The sequence below is a fragment of the Felis catus genome, chromosome D2 (assembly GCF_018350175.1).
Source record: "Felis catus isolate Fca126 chromosome D2, F.catus_Fca126_mat1.0, whole genome shotgun sequence".
Taxonomy (NCBI): Eukaryota; Metazoa; Chordata; class Mammalia; order Carnivora; family Felidae; genus Felis; species Felis catus.
Genome location: NC_058378.1, coordinates 73,923,779 through 73,947,341, shown reverse-complemented (window position 1 = coordinate 73,947,341; position 23,563 = coordinate 73,923,779). Strand labels below are relative to the sequence as shown.

At 51.3% G+C, this 23,563-nt stretch overlaps 1 long non-coding RNA gene across 1 annotated transcript in view; it reads left to right on the top strand.

The window, feature by feature from the left end:
- The window catches only part of LOC123380927, a 42,264-nt gene extending 19,430 nt beyond the window's left edge, over positions 1-22,834 (top strand). The window contains exon 3 of the long non-coding RNA XR_006587353.1: positions 22,314-22,834. This is a non-coding gene — a long non-coding RNA (uncharacterized LOC123380927). The remainder of the gene's footprint in view (positions 1-22,313) is intronic.
- The last annotated feature ends 729 nt before the right edge of the window (positions 22,835-23,563 follow it).

Here is a 23,563-nt window from a genome sequence, read left to right as displayed (position 1 = left end):
GGTAATCGTCGTGCACCTCTCGTGGGGTGCACATGGAGTCCTGGAGTGGATGGGTGCTGAGTCCGAGGAAGTGTGTGTTTAATTAGAGGCACTGCCAGAGAGCGTCTCAGAAAGATCTTGCAATTCATGCTCCTTTAGAATAATCCTCAACGCCAAACCCAAAGGGTGATCATTTCTCAGGGAAAGCGTTTTTTGTTTTTTTTTTTTTTTTTCCAATTTCATTTCACTTTCAGGTAAAACATGTGAAACTACTTTGTAAACTCGAAGGTACTTTGCAAACCCTGAGATATTTACAGCTCAGATGCCAGCTGGTGAGGACGTGCTCCTTATATTCTAAGTAATAGTGCTCCCTGTTCCCATTCTGCCGATGTTCCCAAGTCGGGGCCCAGCCAAGTTTTCTGGAAGTTCTTGGAGGAAGGGGGGAGGAGTTTGAAGTTTTAGGGTCACCTCCGATTCCTGACTCTGGGCAACGCTGAAATGATTTTATTTGGGATCATTTTGTACTCCCACACATGCTGTTCTGTCCCAGGCTTCATGATGTCACATTGGGACTGAGCCCTTTTCTATAGCGCGCACACACACACACACACACACACACACACACACATACACATACCCACACACAGTTATTCATATGTGTACAGAATACCGGAACCTTGGGAGAACCGGAAGGAGGTACATCTTAGGATGCATAGAAATTACATCTTAAAATTCAATATACCTATTGCTAAAACTTCTCCCAAACATTTTTGAAATGGGGACTCTGGTCTTTTGATTTTCACTTGACCGTCTCTTTCTCCCCATATTTCTTCTTGCTTTCGGAAAAATAACGGCCCCAAATAATAATAAATCCTTCCCTTTTCTAATACACCAAACTTCAGTTCTCCCCCAGCCTCTGTTCCTACATTTTGCTGCAGCCAGACAAAAGGGACTTTCAGACCGTAGGATCCACCCTCCTTAGAAAGCGGCAAGCTGAGAGTAGCTAAAAGCTTTTACCCTTTTCCATACCAAACAGGTTCACTCTTTTAATCCACTCTCCACCCTGAGAAGAGTGTTCTTTAAAAAAATGTAAATCAGGGGCGCCTGGGTGGCTGGGGTTGGTTCAATATTCAACTTCGGCTCAGGTCATGATCTCACAGGTTGTGGGTTCCAGCCCCACACCGAGCTCTGCGCTGACAGCTCTGAGCCTGGAGCCTGCTTTGGGGTTCGGTCTCCCTCTCTCTCTCTGCCCCTCCCCCGTTCGCGTTCTGTCTCTATGTTTCAAAAATAAATAAACATTGGGGCGCCTGGGTGGCGCAGTCGGTTAAGCGTCCGACTTCAGCCAGGTCACGATCTCGCAGTCCGTGAGTTCGAGCCCCGCGTCGGGCTCTGGGCTGATGGCTCAGAGCCTGGAGCCTGTTTCCGATTCTGTGTCTCCCTCTCTCTCTGCCCCTCCCCCGTTCATGCTCTGTCTCTCTCTGTCCCAAAAATAAATAAACCTTGAAAAAAAAATTTTTTTTTAAAAATAATAAATAAATAAATAAACATTAAAAAAAAATGTAAAATCAGGTTATATCGCCGCCCTGCTCCGTCCCTGCTAGCTTCCCAAAGCCCTTTCCTGGGCACATGCCTGCACCCTCTCCTGCGTCCTGTGCACACAGCCGGTTCCGCCCTCAGCTATCCAAGCTTATTCCCCCACCCCCACCCCTGCCTCGCTGCTCAGGACACAGGAAGTGGGGGGGGGGGAGGTAAGAGGAGCCCACCTAAGTAAGGCCTCTTGTTCCCAGTAGCCCCTCTGCCCAGCCCTCCTTGGGGCACACTGGATCTCCTCTCTGAGCAGCTAGCAGCGAACTGGCTTGGATCGATCACCGCCTTCCAGATCTTTCGTTCCGTACTTGAACTCTGGTGTTCAAAACTCAAGGCCGAAACCTGAACTCTTGTTCCGCGCGTTGTGCTGCACTGGTCCTCTCTCGAGGTGATGGTGGTCCCGAGGCCCAGAGTGGGGGAGGGGCACAGGACGATGGAAACGAGGAGAAGCAAACATTTTAATGGAGACACGGGCTCAGATTCTCTGGGCCGACCTGCTCTCACGGGCGGACGGCAGCTTCCTTCCAGTGACTACTGTGTTCAGTTCCTGCAGATAGAGGGCTGGGGGGGGGCCTAGGGGCCATGCCTGAGGGGTGAGGGCAGTTTCTACCCGGATAACGCTTGGCACACACTGAGAGGCGCGAGCGCAAGCAGATGTGGGATTGCTCGGGATAAGCAAGCCGTTTCTAGAGACTGTAGATGAGAAAGAAAAGCGGAAACGTGAAGCAGGGAAGAGAAACTTCAAGAAAAGGACAAAGATATTTCAAGGGGATTTCTGTAGCATTTTGTCGTATCGTGACATCTCGGCTTCTCTCTGGGTGACCGGGGCACTGTCCTCACCGACCCTCCCACTGGGCCCCTCCAACGCGTTCTTCACACGCTGAGGGAGTGACTGGTCTGAAGCGCAACTCTGATTGTCCCCTTCCTGTCTAAAACCTTCAGTGGCTCCCCATTGCCCTCAGAAGGAAGCCCGAAGTTTCCAAGCAGCCGTGAGACCCTTCGTGGTGCGGCTCTTCGTGGCCTCTTTCTCTCTGCTCACCTTCCACTCTGCATTTGGCAAAGTGAACTGCTGTCCTTTCCCACCTGCCCGGCCCTCCTTGTGCCATCCATTCCTTCACCACTGGGCCTTTGCACAGCCATAGACCTCCCACCGAACTCCCTGCCTTTTCCCCCTTGGGCTTTTCTAATTCTCCCAACCACCCTGGGAGGAGGGAGTCTTCACCCTAGTTTCAGAGAGGAGGAGACTGAGGCTTGGAGCACTACCAAGTCCCCTACGAAGGCCACATGGTTTTAAAAGCAGAGCAGCCACGGGGCACTTGGGTAGCTCAGTCAGTTGAGTACCCCCCCTCCCAAGGTTGTAGGATTGAGCCCCGCATCGGGCTCCATGCTGCATGTTGAGCCTGCTTAAGATTTTCTCTCGCTCACCCTGTGCCCCCTCCTCTTTCCCTCCCTCCCTCTCGCTCTCAAATTTAAATACATACATACATAAAAGCAGAGGGGGCAGGTATGTGTGTATGTATATTAAATTTATTGTCAGATTGGTTTCCATACAACACGCGGTGCTCATCCCCACAGGTGCCCTCCTCAATGCCCATCGCCCACTTTCCCCTCCCCCCCCACCCCCCATCAACCCTCAGTTTGTCCTCAGTGTTTAAGAGTCTCTTATGGTTTGCAAGGAGGCAGGTTCTAAAGCAAGGCCCGTAGTGTGTCTGTGCCATCCGGTACCATTGCTACCAGAGCTGATATGAATGACGTGAGCGTAGGATACGTCTTTATAGGACAGGGACACTTCGTCGACTGCTTATTGTGTCATCTCACAGGACCCTGTGGCCAGGTGGTTTTGCCGGCGGGAAGGAAGCAAGAAGTATGTGTCTCTAGAGAGACACATACTGTACGATTCTACTCGTTTGAGCTCTCTAGGCGAGTCGAATCCACGGAGACAGAAAGAAGGGTGGTCGCCAGGGGCTAGGAGCTGGGGGAATGGGGAGGCAGCGTGTCATAGGTCAGAGATCCAGTGTCGTAAGATAGAAGGAGTTCTGGAGGAGGACCGTGGCGATGGCTGCCCAATGGAGTGAATGTCCTGAATGCCGCTGTGTTGTACCCTTAAAACCAATTAAGGCGTTAAATCTTGCGCTCTGCATGTTACCACAACTAAAAACAAATTTTTTTTTTTTTTTGCTCACATGATGAAAGTTACCAAGTTCGTGGGAAAAAGTGAAGTTGGGGGATAACATACAGAAATTTGGTCAGTTACACATTTAAAGAAGAAATAGGAGGGGCGCCTGGGTGGCTCGGTCGGTTAAGCGTCCGACTTCGGCTCAGGTCATGATCTCGTGGTTCACGAGTTCGAGCCCCGCGTCGGGCTCTATGCTGACAGCTCAGGGCCTGGAGCCTGCTTCCGATTCTGTGTCTCCCTCTCTCTCTGACCCTCCCCGCATTCATGCTCTGTCTCTCTCTGTCTCAAAAATAAATAAACGTTTAAAAAAAATTAAAAAAAAAAAATAGGAACCCAATAAAAATGGTAGCACAGTCTTACACGTTAATGGTTAAAAAAAAAATACATAAATACTAAATAAATACCTCACTTTGAAGGAGAAAAAGAAAGATCCAGAAAAGAGGTTCTCAAACTTCTTGGTTTCAAGATCTCTTCACACTCTTTTTTTTTTTTTAATTTTTTTTTTCAACGTTTTTTATTTATTTTTGGGACAGACAGAGACAGAGCATGAATGGGGGAGGGGCAGAGAGAGAAGGAGACACAGAATCGGAAACAGGCTCCAGGCTCCGAGCCATCAGCCCAGAGCCCGACGTGGGGCTCGAACTCACGGACCGCGAGATTGTGACCTGGCTGAAGTCGGACGCTTAACCGACTGCGCCACCCAGGCGCCCCGTCTTCACACTCTTAAGACAGTAAGAACTCCAAAGAACTTACATGTATGTGGTTTTTATCTGTCAGTATTTTCCGCATTCAAAATTAAAACTGAGAAACATCTAACAAACTAGAACACACAAGCACACATCCTACCAGCCACCAGCGTGATGATGTCACCACGTGTCGTAGATCCTCTGGAAAATATGGCACACTGTGGGGGGCAGGGAGTGAAGGGGGAAAAGGCAAAATCTGTCATCACATTCTAGTATGAAAATAGTTTTGACCTTGTGGATCTCCTGAAAGGGTCCAGCGGACTCACAGACCTTCCCAGAACACACTTGGAGAATTTATGATCTGTTCTAGAACTAAGGCAGGGTCTTTAGTGGGGCCGGTGGGGAGCATGGGAAAAGGGGGAGGCGAAGTTATCCCAGTGGGAAGGCAGGCACCGTCGGGGGAAGGACCCCTGAGGAGCTCCAGAGAGGCCAGACTCAGCCCGGCCCACGTGACCTGTGCTTCGTGTCCCCCGCAACTTAGCAGCTGGATGCAAGGCTGTCCACGCTCAACTGCCTCCTGGGAGTACACCTTCGGGAACTTCCCCAGGGCTCCGGGCAGAGCCGGGCCCCCCAGCTTATTCCCATATTTGAAGTAGCAAGGAGTAGTGATCTGAAAGTGGCTTTCAAAGCCTTGCCCTGCGATGCTCCTGCAGCTCCAACACCAGCGGCAGCCGGTGTAATAAGGCTTATTTGAAAACAAAAACAAATCAGCTTATTGTCCGTGTGAAATGAGTTGTGTTCGGCCTTAATCCCCCGTGGTCAGTCGGCACTCAGAGGCTATGCCAGCTGTCCCGGTCCCCACAGACCACCTTCGTGAAGGTTACGTCCTCTTTCTACTGACGAGAAGCAGAAATCCAGTAAATGCATTCAGTGCAGTGAAAACTTAATCCCAAATATCATTTTTACTCATATGAGGAAAGTTACCTCGCCGAAGATTCAATTCGACAAACACTATCTCCGAATTGAGGTCATCCATTTACTTAATTGTGACATTGCTTCTTCTCGCACCAGCTTCTGACCAACACCCAGGTCAAGGCTCGCTGATGCATTTTATTCACAGGATTTTCTGGCCCCCTCCTGGTAAGCGAGGCCAGGACGGGGTAGGGATTGGTAGTGGGTGCCCCCTGTGGGTGTCGAGTGAGGCTCCCTGAGTACCCAGGCATTTATGGGTCAGGAGGGGTCATAGGCGTGGGGGGCATCCAGCGATATGCCCCTTTGGGAATGCTAGGATTCTGGAGGAGCTTTTTATAGAGGGGGCTCCTGGGCCACATGGGGGAGATTCTGGAAGGGCTGTGGAGCATGAAAATGGGGCCCTGCCCTGCAGAGTGGGCACTGTATTAGGGTTCCGCAGAAACAGATCCAAGAGGAGGTACACAGAGAGATTTATCATAAGGAGTTGGCTCACACGATGATGGAGACTGACGAGTCCTGAGATGTGCAGGTTGAGTGGGCAAGCTGGAGACCCAGGGGTGCCGATGGTGGAGTTCTAGTCCAAGCTGGAAGGCTTGACACCCGGGAGAACCAATGGTGTAAGTTCCAATCCAAAGGCTGGCAGACCCGAGACCCGGGAAGAGCCAATGTTTCAGCTGGAGTCCGAAGACAGGGAAATACTGATGTCCCAGTTTGATGGAAGCCAGGCAGGAGGAATGCTCTCTTACTCTGGGGCAGGTCGACCTTTTGGCTCTATTCAGACCTTCAACTGCTTGGATAAGGCTCACCCACATTCAGGAGGATAATTTTTTGCTTTACTCAGCTTTCCTCGGGCTACCAATTTGACTATGTTAATCTCCTCCAAATACATCCTTATAGAAACACCCAGAATGACGTTTGACCAACTATCTGGGCACGCCGTGGCCCGGTCTATTTGACACATAAAATTAACTAGAAGAGGCACTCCAAGAAAAAGAGAGATAGGGTGGCACTCACTGTGAAGCGCAGGAGAGCTGAGAGCCGGGTGCCCCATCCCAGGCTGGTGGTGGTTTCAGAGGCTGGGGCTTTCCTGAGTCCTGCAGCCTTGAGGGTGACGACACGAAGACAGGCTAATTTCGTAGGGCCTACGGGGCCTGGGCCATGAAAAGGCCAAACCTCTGGGCAACCATCGCCACTCCTAACCCTGGGATCGAGGAGGACCTGCCCCCCACTGCCAGGCCTTTCAAGACAAGGCAACGTTTTAGAGCGAAATGTCACCACTCTTGATTACATCTCTATGGCTTTATTGATTAATGCCGAGTCTCCAGACAACGGTGAGCGTAAAGGACATTCACCAAGAAGAAAAGGAATGAGAATTCAGAGAACCTGCTCAGAACCCTGGGCAGGCAACACTTGGCAAGTATCATCTCCTTGAACAGATGAAAAAGTCATGGTGGCCCTCCTGTAATTAACGATAATTAATGGGAATATCATCCTCAACATAACTGAGTACCTGTGAGAAGCCTGACTCTGTGGTCTATGGTCTTAACTCTTTTTTTTTTTTTAATGTTTATTCATTTTTGAGAGAGAGAGATAGAGAAAGCAAGCAGGGGAGGGGCAGAGAGAGAGGGAGACAGAGGATCCCGCGCGGGCTCCGCACTGACAGCAGGAGCCGGACGTGGGGCTCGAACTCACGAACCGCGAGGTCATGACCTGAGCCGATGTCGGGCACTTAACCGACTGAGCCAGGTGCCCCTGGGTCTTAACTCATTTAATCCATCAGTGACATTCATTGGAATAACCCCGAAGGTAGGAACCATTATCTTCCCATTCTACAGATGAAGTAAGTGAGGCACATAGGTGTGCACGGGGTCATACAGCTACTGAGGGGGTAGAGCTGGGATTTGAATCCGGACAGTCCCTCCAGAATTACTCCATGCCTCTTCCTCCCATAAGTGGGGTCTCCACCTGGGGTCCCCCAGGTTTGAGTTACACACTGGGCCCTTGGGATAAACCGAGAAGGCTGGCTGGGTGCTCGCCTGAGGGGACAGCTGAGTGGAGGGTAAAGCAGGCTTCCCGAGGGACAAGGACGGGCGGTGTAGCCTGCCAGCCTGGATCCTCTGGCTCCCGCCTTCCTCTTGCTGTGGCCGCAGGCAGCCTCTGGAAGAATATTACTCGAAAATGAGGAGAAAACTGTCACCAAAGCGAGGCTCAGGGGGCAGAGGCAGCAGCTCTGAGGGCAGGAATGTGGGTCCCCGGCCTGCAGGGGGCGCTGCCACGCAGGAACAGGCCCGGCAGGAAGCAGTTTCCTGTCTAAGGGTCATTGAGCCTCCTGAGCCACACTCCCAGGTTCCCCTGTTGCATCTGTAAACGCTGTAGTGACAGGGACTCTGTCTCCTCTCAACACGCAGCACACAGTCCGTCAACGCAGCGGCCCCTCTGCTCCAAACGACCACGCCGACGCTTACTCGAGCCAGCCTGGGGCTTTGCTTTTTCCCGGAGGAAAACAGCTGAGTCTGCCCTGCAAGTCCCGAGCAAGCCCTGAATTTTAATTCTGGATTTAATGCCACGTGGGTTGAGCCAGGAGCCATCGGGAAGCAGATTAGCAGCCCTGACATTCAGCCTCGGGTCTTTGGGAAAAGTGACGTGAACTGCCACCCACTAAGCCTGGCCCCCGTGGGGGTCTCCCTACGGCTCAGGTAGTGCTTTTAGGGAATGACCCCTCCGGGCCAGTTTAACATTTTTCTCGGATCCCTCTGCCCACCCAGGAGCACGACTCAGCGAGATGATGGGGAAGCCGCCGGAGGGGAAGGATGCAGCAGAAATTAGGGCTATGATACCCGTGGCCATGGATCCCTAAAGTGGAGGCTTTTCTCCTCAGGGCCCTGGCTGGATGCCAGCGTATGCCCAACGTCAAAGAGCAAAAGCGAGTCTGAGGAATTGGGGCTTGTGTAAGGATTCTCTGGAAAAACAGAACCAACAGGAGACATATACCTTGGTTTGCGAGCATAATTGCGTTCTGGAAACAAATTTGTAATCCAAAGCGCTGGTATACCAACGCAAATTTCAAGAACCATTGGCTCAGGTGTGATCACGTGACATTCGGCATCATGTACTACTCGTGTTGCGGGATATCGCTCATTTGTGAAGTTAAAATCTACTAGAAATGTTTGCTCGTCTTGAGGAACACTCGCAGAGCAAGTTACTCGCGATCCGAGGTTTTACTGCATATATCATCCCGAAGGTCTGAGAGCCAGGAGAGCTGATGGTTGAAGTTCCAGTCCAAAAGCCAGCAGGCTCGAGACCCGGAAAGAGCCGGTGTTTCAGTGTGGGTCAGGGAAAGGCAGGGGGAATTTTCTCTTTCTTGCCAGAAGGCGAGCATTTTGTTCTATTCAGGCTTTCAACTGATTGGATGAGGCCCACCCATCTTAGGGAGGGCAATCTGCTTTATTCGGTTTATAGTTTCAGATGTTAATCTCCTCCAAACCCACTCTCACAGACGCACCCAGAATAATGTTTGACCAAATATCCGATCCCAGTCAAGCTGACACATAAATTCACCAACACATGGCTCAAGGTAAAAAAGAGAGGATACACAGCGTAAAAACACAGAAGTGCTACACAAGAAGTCACCTTTGACCCAGGAAGAGGCCAAACTGTCCTCCCGTTGCTCCAGAGCACGTGCAAAACCAAATGACACTGAGTGACCGTAGATGTGAAGTGGACCCCCCTCCACCCCTGCCAGGGGACCATCCCCAGGGGAAGGGCGTGTACAAAACAGGTACAACCCGGGCCATAGTGAATCAACTAATTAATCAATACGTACATTCAACTACCTTCTATTCTCTAAACAAAACTATTTATGCTGAAAGTTCTCTTTAGAGATAAATACTGCATTACAAACCATTCACTCAACCCTTCTAACAATTCCAACTCGTTTGGGGAGTCATTCTCCCCTTTGTTCTGGTGGCCGCTAGCTCGAAGGCCATGAGCGATGGTGGACTACGGGTCTGCCTCAAACTCTCCCACGGGCCTCCCCGTTAGAGTGATGGAACCCGGGTCCCTGGCACCTGTGTCCTTTTGCAGCCAGGGTTGCACAGCGTCCTGCCCCCACATCCTGGCTGATGCGGGTGCCACGTGGCTCGGGTACAGCTGGCCTCGGCCACAGTGACCGCCCGTCCCACCGCCCGCTCTGTTGCACTGACCAAGGTTGGCTGCTCTTCAGCGGTGGCAGGAGGGCACTCACCTTCCTCTGTTTACTCGATGCCACCAAAGGCTGCCGGCCTCCTCTCCAGCACCTCCCTCCGCCCTGGACGGCCAGGGCCAACGTCATTTGTGGGTTTATAGTCTCACGGCTCATCCTTTTTTTCCATCTTGTATGAGAGGATTTCGATATTTTAATCACAATGAGACCTCACCGGTATGTCCTCCCCAAATCACCACCCTGAGTCAGAAGGACCTAGGGTTTTAAGGAAGGGGGTAGTGATAGGGAGCACATAGGAGGGGTTTCCCTACTGGCTAGACAGGAGCAGCTGAGTAGGGGAGCCCAGGAATCTAGAACAAAGGCCTCCAATGTCCACTGTAGAGGTGAGGAATTAGCTGGAAAGAGAAACTAGAAGTACAGGTCTGCTCTGAAAATCTTCTAGACTCTGCACACTTAACCACCCAATGGTAAGAAGTAAGGGTAGAGTGCTGGGCATATAGACCACCTACCGTGTCCCCACGCCATGCCAGGCCCCGTCGAAGGCATTCTCCTAGTAGTTTCCTTTACAATTCTCAAAAAAAAAGCCCCACCTCTATTCTTTTTAAATGTTTATTTATTTTGAGAGAGAGAGGGAGGGCAGGGGAGGGGCAGAGAGAGAGGGAGAAAGAATCCCAAGTAGGCTCTGCACTGTCAGCACAGAGCCAGATGTGCGGCTCAAGCTCACGGTTCATGAGATCGTGACCTGAGCTGAAATTAAGAGCCGGATGCTCACCTGACTGAGCCACCCAGCCACCTCCCCAAAACTCTTTAAAGGACATATTATTAGCTCGTATTTCACACGAAGGTAGCAAAGTTCAGGGAGTTTGGATTTATCGACTCATGTATCCCACAGAGAAACACACACTGGGAGAAACAAGCATTGGGTAATAACTGACCCCACCAGCCTTCGTGGAGTTCACCGTCCGGTGGACGTTAAAGAAATGAGCCCACAAACAAATGTACAACGGCACATCCCCATAAAACACGATGAAGGAAGGGTCAAAAGAGCCCCAAGAGAGAATGACAGGGGGGGACCTCATTTAGACAGACCACTCAGGGCTTCCTTCTGGGGGAGCCTACAGTCACCCAGTCAGTGGCAGAATCAAGCTTCTAACCTAAAGCCTGTCCTCCCCACCAGTTCCCCATCACTAAGCAAATGGGGCCAATCACTTGTTCCTTTGATGTCAGTCTCCACGTCTTGGACGTATCTGGGGCCGCTGGGGCCCAAGGGTGCCACTGCTACACCCCTACGTCTTACCCTACCTCCCTCCTTCAGCGTGAGGGGTTGGGACAGGTCCAACATGGGAGGCTGGCGATGGGACCATCTAGAAAATGTTGAATGGTAGCAAGATGCTTCGAGGCCCAGATTCCATTCCTGCCTTCCATTCCTTACTAGCCAAGGAAGAGACCGCGACATTTTGCTTTGAGCAAACCGTAAGGAGTCCTGCCGTGATCAGAGCTGCCATCGACTAACCACCTACCACATGCCCAGAGCTCAATGGCTGCTTTGAAGGGGCATTGCCGTCTGTGGTGGACCAGCCCCGTTCTTCACGCCTCCCTGCTCCCACGCTCTTGCCGTGGACCAATTGTGGGCAGACTGCTTCCCATCCCTGTCCCTGGGCTCAGCCTGCGACTCACTTTAGTCCCAGGATGTTAGGGGACAAGATGTAAGCCGTGGCCTGAAATGTGCTTGAGCAGTCTTTTCTTGCGTCTCTCCCATTGTTAGGAGAAGAGATTCCCCCCCCCCTCACCCCCAGACAGCTGCTGCCACTTGGGCTGGGCCCACAGGGAGATTCACGTGGTAAGACTTGAGGGAGCCAGACACGTGCCTCCAAGCCGAGCTTCCCAGTACACCCAGCTGCAACAGCTGGCCTGACCGGCCCTTGGGAACAGGAGAAATAAACATTTCACTGTGCCTGTCGCTGAGATGTGATGGTTGGTTGTTACACAGCAGTAGCTAGCCGATACAGCATTTCAGCCTCACCGCAACTGTCTGAAAATAAGGATCATTCCCTGCCGTTTTATGAATGAAGAGGCTGGCATTGAGGCTTATGTGTTGGCCTGTGCCATAAAATCAGCGAGTGGCAGAGTTGGGACTCAAATCGAGGACTTTCTGGGGCCAAAGTCCAAAATGTGGGTATTGGGACTGCTTCAGTGGAATCGTGCAGTGACACAGCCCTCGTGATGACCTAAATTTGGATGCGATATAGTTGCCGGTTGGCCGACAGAGCCTGGAGCCGCCCAGTGCACAGCTTATCCCAGTCCCTTTGTGAACTTATCAGTGACGCTGCCCCGCATCCCGTGTATCTGAATTTCCCCTCCTTTAACAGCATTCCAGTACGTCTGGCAATGTTACCCTTAGCTAGAGATCAAGAGCGGCTTTTAGAACAAAACTTCAGTGGATGTGTGGGAAAGAAAGAAAGAGAAGGGAAGGAAATTGATCACACTTAAGAGGCTACAAACCGCATAGAGGAAAAAACAAAATTAAAAAGGCTGACTCTTGCAGAAGCTGGAAGGGAGCTGTCATTCCAACTGGGACATCGGTGTGGAGGGCCCGGCAGGTAAGCTCAAGGCAACTGGCAATGCTGACTTGATCCAGGGTGGAAGAGTTAAACGAGCAGCCAGAGAATGAGAGCAGATGCTATGACCCAAGTGCCCTAAAGCTACGCTGAGGAGGAACTTGACAAGTAAGCCAGCTCAAGTTCAGCGCAAGGCTCCAAATTCTTTCTTCCCAGCCAAAGCTATGAGCCACAGAGCCCGACTCTGGGTCTGAGCCACTTTCCAGCTAACTTGGCACCTCACCTCTTCTCCGGCCTGGGGAGGAGGCCCCGAATGAGCTGGAGGGGGGGGGGCCGCCAGCAGAGGCCTGTGTCCTTACGGCGGGAAGGGTGGCCCCAAGGTCAGGGCTCCGCATTCTCCCCAGGGCTCTGCCACGCACGGCTGAGCCCAGGTGTGTTCCCCTCCACCTGGGCCCGTACTGTTTCCAGGTAGACAAAGGACCACAGGCCTGGGTCCAGGCTAGAGAGGTTCCGGAGAGGCTTCTGATTTGAATAGAGGCCATGTTGGGTTGGGGGCGGGGGGTAGAGGAACACCAGGAATAGGAATCCGGGGTGGAGTTGCTTCGGGTCGGAGTTCAGGCTTCCGTCTTCAGCATGTAAACTGGAAGCCAGGAGGGGGTCTGATTTGTCCGCCAGGGGACGTACCAACCCTTCCCGCTTCACCCCTTCAGGCTCAGCTCTCCAGGAAGGCCCGGAGTCGGGATCAGATGCCCTTGCCCTGAGTTAGGCTGTCCCTGCTGGGAGCAGGCATCTGCTTCCTACGCCCTAAAAACTCAGTAATGGAGACTTGAAGAAAAAAAAGGACAACCACGTGGGTCGCTGAAATACACCATGACCACAGCCTCCTTGCCTCCCGTGTCCCTACGCTTGGCTCCGGAGGCCAGTTCTACGAGGGACGGGGTGTGCCTTTCCCTCCTGACGCATCTGGGTCACAGCTTTGCTAAGTGTTTGCTTCTGAGCAGGCTGACTTCAGCAGTGACTAAGCTTGGAAGTCATAAAAGCTGGTGATAAACCTGTCAATGAGGCTGTCAGCCAGGCCAGGATGCAGACCTTAGGTGTCTTTCGCAGCTGGGTAAGGCCTCTCGCTCCAGTTCCTCCAAGGGCCCCGGGCAGTCCCTGCCTGAAATGTGCTGAGATCCACAGAGCTCATCAGGCCCTTTCCGGTCGGGCCAGGACTGTCCAGCCGGGATCCACCTCGGATATAGATCAGGGCTGAGCCTGGGCAGGAAAAGGGGCCGAGATCGGCGTGACCAGATGACCCCAGTTCAGTCATTCTCCGAAGCCCTTTCCGAATCCATGGGCAAGAAACCGTGGGACTTCCTGAAGGGGGTGTCTCTCCGGGGATTTCCAACTCAGCTCACCGCAACACCTTCTTCTTCATCCTGTGGACTGGTTTTCGCAAACAGCGGCCACGAAACCCACAGCCTGAAGAGCCTGACCTCAGCTCAGCTCAGCTCAGCTCAGCCACGTGGCTTGGGCAGGAAGCATCATCTCTGTCAGCCTCAGTTTTGTTCGGCTGTAAAATGGAGACGCTAGTCATCACCTGCACTGCCTGCCCCGTAGGCATCTGGCAAGGCTCAAATGGAATAATACATTCAGGGGGTTTGAAGAAGGGCAAAGTGCCACCTAATGCTGAAGAGTAACAAGTCTTGACTTCAACCCATCAGACCTTTACCAGGTGCCAGCTTCACGCCAGACAACGTCTGGGGCCCAGAGAGATGAGGACGAACTACAGTTCCTGCCCTCTTGGGGCCCAGCAGTCTTGCCAGATACTCAGAGACACAAAAACGTATCCTGATAGCAGCACTAACAACATTAATAACATAGCTCGTTCACTGGGTGCTTACTGTGACCCAGGCTTGAGCTAAGTACTTCATACGCTTCATCTTGGAATAGTTACGCGAGACACGCGTTGTTATTTTCATTTTGCAGATGAGGAAATTGAGGTTCAGGGGGGTGAAGTCATTTGCCCCAGGTCCCTGAGCTAAGAAGTGGCAGGTCATCTGATTTCAAAATCTCTCCTCTCCAGGGGCACACCTTTTCTAGACTTATCTGGCATTCCCGCGTTTTACAGAGTGTTTCCTTTCATAGCCTTTTGCGGCACAACTAAAGGGCTTTGTGCTTTATTATATCAGTATATAAAGGGGGCGTGTATGTAAGAGGCCTGGTTCTGGAAGGTCTGGTTGGACCCATCTCCCAGACAGGTGGGAGGCCTCTCTCTCATGTTGGTTCCCATGAGTGGAGGTCCCAGCATGCCCTAGCCCAACCTGATGTTTATTTAAAAACGGACTGTTGGGGCGCCTGGGTGGCGCAGTCGGTTAAGCGTCCGACTTCGGCTCAGGTCACGATCTCGCGGTCCGTGAGTTCGAGCCCTGCGTCGGGCACTGGGCTGATGGCTCGGAGCCTGGAGCCTGTTTCCGATTCTGTGTCTCCCTCTCTCTCTGCCCCTCCCCCGTTCATGCTCTGTCTCTCTCTGTCCCAAAAATAAATAAACGTTGAAAAAAAAAATTAAAAAAAAAAAAAAAAACGGACCGCCCTCCTTTTCCTGCTATAAAACCTTGAGCAAGTTCTCCCTTGACCGCACTTTACTGGTTCCTGGGAGAATAGAGACACCCACTTGGAAGTGCTTTCATGGGGAAGAAACAGAAGATAGTGGATGGCAAAGCATGGGACTCCGAGAAAGCCCTCACCACCTGCTCCTCCCCTTTCCTCTTGCCCTCCTTCCTGCCCTCTCTCCTCCACACTGGCTTAGACCCTCAAGGAAGAGCCTGCCCTCAGCCTTCCCAGCAGACTGAGCTCCTGCTCTGGAAGCTTCTCCTGCTTTTTAGAGGGCTCTGCCCTGCAGAGTTTAGCTTTTTGTACTTGTTGGAGTCAAAGGATAGGGGTGAGGGGGCAAGAGTCATTTCCCCTAGGCTTTGGCTCCCAGGAAAGTGGGGAGATTCTTCGGCAACACGAGATGTCGTAGATACGGCTCCAAACAGATGTCTGAGCCGAACATCATCCATTCCATCAACAAGCACCTGATGGGCTCCTGCTGGTCCGAAGGCTCGGGATTCTAGAGATAAAGCCTTGCTCAAGGGGCCGTCCAGCGCCAGAAGAGACACATGCTCCTGCCCATGCAATAAAGGGCCACAAGTGCTTCCAAGGAAGTCTTCCTGGGGAGTCACTGGGACACAAATGAGAGAGGAGGCGTGTTCTGCATTGGCGGGGGGAGGGGGTTCAGGACTGGCTTCTGTAAACGGCTCCTCATTGTATGAATTAGAACACAAGATTCGAGGGGCGCCTGGGTGGCGCAGTCGGTTAAGCGTCCGACTTCAGCCAGGTCACGATCTCGCGGTCCGGGAGTTCGAGCCCCGCGTCGGGCTCTGGGCTGATGGCTCAGAGCCTGGAGCCTGTTTCCGATTCTGTGTCTCCCTCTCTCTCTGCCCCTCCCCTGTTCATGCTCTGTCTCTCCCTGTCCCAAAAATAAATAAACGTTGAAAAAAAAAATTAAAAAAAAAAAAACAACACAAGATTCGAGTTTGCCAGCTGGGATGTGGGGGGCGGGCAGTGAAAACCATGGGCTGGAGGCCTTCGGTGAACCATAGGGGATTCAGTGCGGTAGGGCAGAGGGGAGACCCCCCCGTCAGGGCTTCGGTGGGGGGTAGGCAAAGGAGCTGGCAGAGGGGCAACTGGCTAGAGAGGTTAAAGGGGGCCAATTTGGAAGGATCGTTCTGGGCCATGGGCTGTGGCCTCCTCAGGGGACGTTCCACGCTGCCTCTCCTCCCAGCACACGGTGGCTTCCCGAGCTGGAAAATCAGGCCCGCCACGGAGGACACCTCCCAGCAGCCTGGCAATCATCACCACGTTAATTTTCAGGGTTGATTCTTTTTGGCCCCGCGAGCCAACTGGAACACGAGCATTTTTCATTTTCCCAAATCACTGGGACCCAAAAGAAAATAAAAAGAAAACGAATAGTCAAGCTTCTCCTTCCCGGAGAAATGGAAAACTTTGCTCGCACTTTGTTTCAGCTGCGTCTAATTCAATGGTTCTCAAGCTTGAGAGTGTACAGGGAATCTCTTGAGGTACCTGTTGCCACGCCAACCCCCGGTCCTCCCTTCAGATAGCCTAGCAGTTATAGCCCAGGAACCTGCATTTTAAGTTGTCCTGGGGCTCGAGGACTAGACTTTGCGAAACCCGAAGTCCGACATCCACGTTTTTCACCAAAGTAGTGAACCAGAGGAGCCTTTCCCCCAGCCTCTCATTTCGTCTTTTTCTTGTGTGACCTCAGCTACCGATTGCATCAGTGAAAGCATCTGATGCCCAGAAAGGAAGAAATCTCCTACGTGTGCTGTAACTGCCCCAGAATCCTGGCCTCCAAGAAGGCAGGGAGGGCAGATGTCGGCTGCCATCCCTGGCCCTGGCCCACTGCCCCACCTTCTTTCTCGCTAAATAGAAGCCCAGCTAGGGGCACCTGGGTGGCTCAGTGGGTTAAGCATCTGACTCCCGATTTCGGCTCGGGTCATGATCTCAGTTTGTGAGATCAAACTCCGCGTCGGGCTCTGTGCTGACAGTGCAGAGCCTGCTTGGGATTCTCTCTCTCCCTGCCCCTCCCCTGCTTGCACTCTCTCTGAATAAAAGCTAAAAAAAAAAAAAAAAAGGCCCAGCTCTGTTCAGGGATCAGGCGACCATGTGTTTCGTGGCGGGCTGCTCCCTCCCACCTCTAGCCTCAGCCTTCCCCCCTCCCCCCAGGAGGAATCCTGATTGGTCTACATGAAGGGTTTTCAGCATCAGAGTGCCTGGGGAGATTTTAAAGATAGCCACGGATGGACGTGAGATCAGTTAAAACGGAGTCTCTAGAACTGGAACCCGGACGTAGGGTTCTGTTTTGTTTTGTTGTTGTTTTGTTTTTTAACTTCCCGGGTGATTCTAATGTGTAGCCTTTGTCAAGAGCCAAACCAGTCACAGTAGTAATCCCATTCTCCCTGCCAGTGGTTGACTTCAGAATGCGCATTTGACATGGTTGAGGCACAAAAGGAGACCTAGAAGGCAGACCGCTTCATATTCTTCACGAGGGATGTGAGGAAAAGATATGTCTTCTTCTGACCTCTTGCCCTTAGACATTGTTGTGTACGGTTGATGGCAACCACCTTGTGACCATGAGGCACAGGCTTATGAAGGTCAATGCTGTAGCCACCCCCTTATCTGCGGTTTTGCTTTCCCTGGCTTTGCTTACCCACAGTTAGCCACGGTCCGGAGGCAGATGATCCTCCTCCTGACGTTGTCAGAACACTGACGCAACGTCTACCTACGTCCTTTACTTCGTGTCGTCAGGTAGGCGTTTTATCGTCTCACGTCATCACGAGAAGAAGAAGGGTGGGTACGATAAGATACTTTGAGAAAGACGGACTGCATTCATACGTAACTCTTACTACGGTACATTGTTATAATTCTTTCTTATTATTAGTTATGTTGTTCTCATCCTGTGCCTAGTTGAACTTTATCGTAAGTATGTGCATATAGGGGAAAACCTGGTACGTACAACGTTCGGTATTATCTGTGGTTTCAGGCATCTACTGGGGGGTCTTGGAATTATCCCCCCCAGGACAAGGTGGGGCTGCTATATGTTGACGATGGCACAGCAGACATATGCCAAGAACAGGAGGCACTGAAGTCAACCTGTCTGAGTTGGGATATGTACTCCATCATTAATTACCTACGTGACATCCGATAATCACGTAAGCCTCCTAAGCCTCAGCTCGCTCAGCTTTGATTTGGGGATAATTTTACCTCTTACCCATTTACCAAATTTTTGGATTTGGCATACGGATTTAATGAGATAATATATGCCAAAACCCATTTAACAACAATATTGGTGCCTGTAAGTGTTACTACCCAGTATTGAGTCAGACACGGGGAGTCTGAACTACCAGAACATTCCCAGCTTTTCAGTAACGATAACTCGGTGGGAAAACTAAATGCCTTTCCATGCTTCTCATTGTAGAAGTCAAGAGAAAGCCTTTGCCTGGCTCTCTCAATGCCTATCTCAAGCCACGTGGTCTCCATGACTTTCCCAGGGAATGGGACGAGCACAACTTCCTATATCCTCTAACAACAGAGACGAGGGCTATCCCTTGTACGGTTACCCGGGCACAGCACAGACGTCCACGTCACCGCAAGCTGTTCTGGCTGCCGCAAACTTGGATCCTCAGAAGTCCAGGGTGCCTGTTGTCTGACACGTGATTCAGCAGGTTCAAGATATCCCACAGAGATGCCTGTCGAGCCACGTGTTTCTGTGATGTCTGTCACCATGGCACTCAGGAATGCTCAGAGCTGGTGCCATTTTTCAAGAGTCACACCCGTGGGAGAAAGTGGCCTCCTGGGCTCTGGGCCCTGTCCGGGGGAGGTGTGGCTGACCGGCTGAGGACCAGTCGAGGCAAGAAGTAGGGTTGCCTCTTCTGGAACATCCTGATCCCAGGCATGCACCAGAGTTACATGTTCAAGGAGTTCCCAGTCCTACCCCCCTCAACAGCAGAGCCCTTGCCCCAGCCCCCATAGCCCACAGTGTTTGCGACTGGTATCTAGGCCGAGGTCCCCCGGGTACCAAAGATGTCTGCCTGATCTCCCTGGGGTTCCAGCCTTCACTCTGGCCTCGCCAACAACCACATGCTCACTATACTGTTCCGCGTGGCTAGCTCCGAGGGGTAGGATGCGATCTCAAGTGGCGGGTATGCTCATGTTTTACCTAAACCACATAGAGTTGGATTTGTGGCAGTGAAAAGGTGGTCCGTGGAGTGCCTGGCTGGCTCAGTAGATACAGCAGGCAACTCTTGATCTTGAGGTCATGAGTTTGAGCCCCAGGTTGGGCATAGAGCTTACTTGAAAGAAAAGAGAAAAGAAAAGAAAAGAAAAGAAAAGAAAAGAAAAGAGAAGAGAAGAGAAGAGAAGAGAAGAGAAGAGAAGAGAAAAGAAAAGAAAAGAAAAGAAAAGAAAAGAAAAGAAAAGAAAAGAAAAGAAAAGAAAAGAAAAGAAAAGAAAAGAAAAGATGTGTTCAGTGAAATATTCCTTTCCTCCCTTAAAATGAAGGTGGGGATTGGTGGAGAACAGGAGGGTGGGATGGGGTCAAGAGACCCTCCCATGCCTTGTCCGCAAGGAGAGCTTCCTGTTGACCTAACTCAGACGAGGTCTTAGAAGCTTGGGGGAGGGAGTGGTGCCCAGTCTTCTCCTTCTTCTCCTTCCCTTCTTGCTTCCAGACACTGGGTTTGAACCTGTAAGCTGAACCCACCTTTTCCCCTTCAAGTCTTGTTTATTCTGTCCATGCAGCTTATTCAGAGCCTACACTCAGAACCTAACACCAAAGCTAATCCAGACCTGGACGAAGCCAAAAGTTGGCAGTCGCTGATTTCCTTTTATGCACATCTCATGGTCTTGCGTTGACACTGTATCTGCCGATGCCTTTTAAAAAGATTTCACATGTGATACTCAGATATACCCCCCCCCATTATAAAACACCTTGGTTTAACCAATAATGTTGAAGTCTGTCACAATCTCTGCTCCCCCCCCCAAAGTAACCTGAATGTGGTGCCCATCATATGCACCAATTGAGATTAAGTCTGGCTGCAGATAACAGAAAACACAAAACAGTTGCTTCAGCGAGGGAGACGTGTATTCACCTTTGTAAAAAGAGATCTGGAGGAAAATAGCTCACAGCTGCTGCGGGAGCTTCAGGACGTCCAGGGAGCAGCCATTTTGAGTTCCACCACCCAAGGCATGGTTTCTTCCTCCCAGACTAAGATAGCTGCCAAGCTCCAACCGTCTGATCTACATCTGAACCAGCAGATGTAGGAAGGAGAAGAGAAGGAAAAAAAAGGGCCTGTCGTTTGCCTGAAGCAACTTCTTGAAAGTTGCATGCTATAATTCCTTTACATCCCACTGGCCAGACTTACGGACAAGGCCATACCCAGTCGCATGAGAAGCTGGAAGGTGGAGTTTTTATTCTAGCTGGCTCTGGGACCAGTTAAAAACCAAAAATCTCCTAGAGTGCCTGAGTGGCTCAGCCGGTTAAGCGTCTGACTCTCGGTTTCGGCTCAGGTCATGACATCACGGTTTGTGAGTTCAGGTCCTTATGTCGGAGACACATGTGGAGCCTGCTTGGGATTGATTCTCTCTCCCTCTCCCCCTCCACTGCTCTCTTTCTCTCTCTTTCAAAATAAATAAATAAACTTAAAAAAAATCAAAAGTCTCCTTCTAAGAAGAAAGAGAGTGAAATTAGGGGATGCCTAGCGGTCCCCGTCATATCATAATCTTACGTAGAGTGCCAACTTAGGACCTTAAATTGTTGATGGTGCCTTTAAGAAAAAGAGCCTTTCTATATATTTAGTACTTGGGTCAAAGGTATGCAAACAATAAAGCTCAATGAATCTCACAGATGGATCTGGATGCAGAATATCACCGATACCCCAGGAGACCCCCCCCCCATGACAAAAATGAATGATAAACTAAACTCCCAGCTTTGTAGCTGTCGCATTCAGCGTCGGCTCGTGAGAAATTGGTCTGCGTTACTCGTCAGTCTCAACAGGGCAGTATTCCTCCTTCTCTCCAGGGTCTCTCCTGATGAACGAACGGAAGTGGAACTGCCCGGAAGAGCCGTCCAGACTGACAAGGGGGATGTGTCCACGCGTTTGGTTCTAAGCTGTGTTAGACACGGAGAGATGGCGTTTATTGCACATCTCGCACGTGCCAGCCGGTAGACAGAGTCACGACGCCACGTTGGCCGCCCTCGCCGTTCCTGATCTGCCCTGGACGGGAGGTGTGCGATGTCCCCTGAGCCGGTCACTTGAACCAGCTCTGCCTTGGCTTTCCCGTCGGCAGAACGAGGATAACGTTGTTGCTACGATCAAAAGAGGAAAACGTTGCCGAGGCGGCCCCCAAATCGAAAGCTGGGCTTGCAGACCTTGCCCACTCCTCTTGGGAGGCCACGTCTCTGAGTTCCGCCTCCACCGTTCTCCCCCAGCGCATGGCTCCACTTCCGACGGTGCCCCTCGGCTCCCAGGACACCCCACCACCTCCCATCGCAGAGCTGAAGCAACATCTGGGGGATGGAACCAAAGGCTCGCTCTGTTTCTGTTGTCAACCGGAGGGGAGTCGTGACCCCTTCGGCCCACGTTGCCGCAGCCCTCCCCTAGATTTCTGGAATGTTCGGGCTCACTCCGTGCTTTCCTTTTCTCCTGCTTTCCTTTCTCCTTCCCCTTCTCACTTCTCACACTGTGCCAGCCCATATATATTTAGCTCTTTTAACCCTGCTTCATAAATCATTCTTGCAAGTCAAGTCCCTGAAAACGTTTCCCCTGAACTCCCTCCAAACCGTATCTAAAAGACTTACCTTCCGGTAACTGTATCATAGCCAATTCAGTGTGTTACCCCTGCCTTCCTTCCCAGGAGGAAGACCATAGGGACACTGCCAGGAGCAGAAAAGGTGGGGGGCCCTGGCACTCTGTGTAGAGGGCTCTGTGCCCCCCCACACCCCCCACAATCCTCCCACCTTTTTTTTTAAGATGCTGAAACAGGATTGAAAGGCCTCGGGTGTAAATTATTTTTTGGTCTTCAGCATAGAGGTATAATCTGGTGATGAAGGGTTTAGCATCTGTGTGCCTAGGTTAATATCCTGCCTTCATCATCTCTTTGCTGTGGGATCTTTGGCCAAGTCACTTCCTTTGTGAGCTTCAACATCCTCGGCTATAAAATGGGGATGACGAGTGTTGACCTCCCCGGACAGTTATGAGAAGCAAATGAGATGATGCCTGCAAAGTTCTCAGCACGGCGCCCGGTACTTGATAAGTGCTCAATAGATGTGAGCTGTCATGGCGGTATTTCCTGTGGCCTACCCAGTATCCGTTGTCTTCGTCGTCATTGTTTGTTAGAACCCTGGTTTCATGCTGAGTGCCAATATACGTCGATTTAAAAAGTAGGGATGGTAAGTTTTTCTGGCTTCCCTTGAAGCTGGAGGTAGTCATGTGACCCAGTACTGGCCAAGGAGACATCAGCTAGAATCCCAGGAAAGGTTTTAAGGGGAACAGACAGAACTGGCGTGTGCCTATCTGCCCTTCCCTCCCCCGCCCCCCTGTTTTCTTGTTTAGAGTGTGAATGTGACGGCTGGCGCTTCAGCAGCCATATTTTGCCTAGGAGCCAAATTGGAGAATGGCGGCCATGATTTCAGAATGACAGAACAGGAAGATAAAAGGAGCCTGGGTCTCTTCTCCCAGACGATGCTGTGCAGCCGCCACACTAGCCCCACGGTGCCCGCCTGTGGACTTCGTTACCAAATAAATGAGTAAATAAACAGCCCCCTAATCTCCGCAAGCCCTTATTTGTCAGGCTCCCATTCCTAGCAGCCATGTCAACTCCTAGGTGTCACAAGCTTTGAGCTCCTTCAGATGAGGGGCGATTCCGATTAGAACTGGATAGGAGCCTGAAGTAGTTTTCAAACTGTGTGCCTCAGAAGCCAGGGGTTCCCCGGAGGCCCCCTCTCAGACGGGAGATTGGGCGTGGGGAGTATGGGACCATGCTGCTTCTCCCTACCGCATCTTTTCCCCCCCAACTTTGTTTTAACGTATTATTAGGGAGAGAGGTGGCCCAGTTTGCTTCTTTAAAGAACCGATTCCAGGGCAAAAAAATAAAAAATAAAAAATAAAAATAAAAGGTTTGGAAACCTCTGTTCTGGTCCAACCCCCTCATTTTATAGATGAGTGATCTGAGGCCCCAAAAGTGAGGTCATTTGCCCAGTCAAGCTCAGCCAAGCAAAGCCAAGAGGAGAGCCCAAGTTTTCTGCTCTTTCCGGGGCTCTGCCAAGTGCTGGAACTGCCACAAAAAATAAAAAAGATCTGAAGAGTTTACAACCACTCAGAAAGCCCCAACCGACCGAGCCCCGATGAGCGGCCCACTCTAGGGGGACGGACAGACCCTCCAGTTAAAACTAATGAGGGCTGGAAATGCCCTTTCAGGGCTCTGGGCAGCCAGTCGACCCTCCTGCTGAGAGAAAGTTAGACCTAGTTCCTCTCCTCTCTCCACAGCAATTCATTAACTGTTTGTTTATTTTTTTTGAAAGCACACACACACTAGATGTGTGGAGCAAAGGGGGTGAATGGACGGTGTGAAATTCTCAATACATAGGGTCCTTTGTCCCTGTTCTTGTAGTTTCCCTTTTCAAAATGCTGGCTTAATCAATTCAAGATCAATGGCTGTGAAGTTGCGATTGTAAACACCGCCTCATTCAAGGTCGACCCAGCATTCTACAGCAGGAAGCTAACTGTGGGAGGAGTGGGAGGGAGGGCGTTTAGCGTGGAGCCCATAAAGTAACTGTTTAGAGGCCCTGGCGTTGCTGATTTGC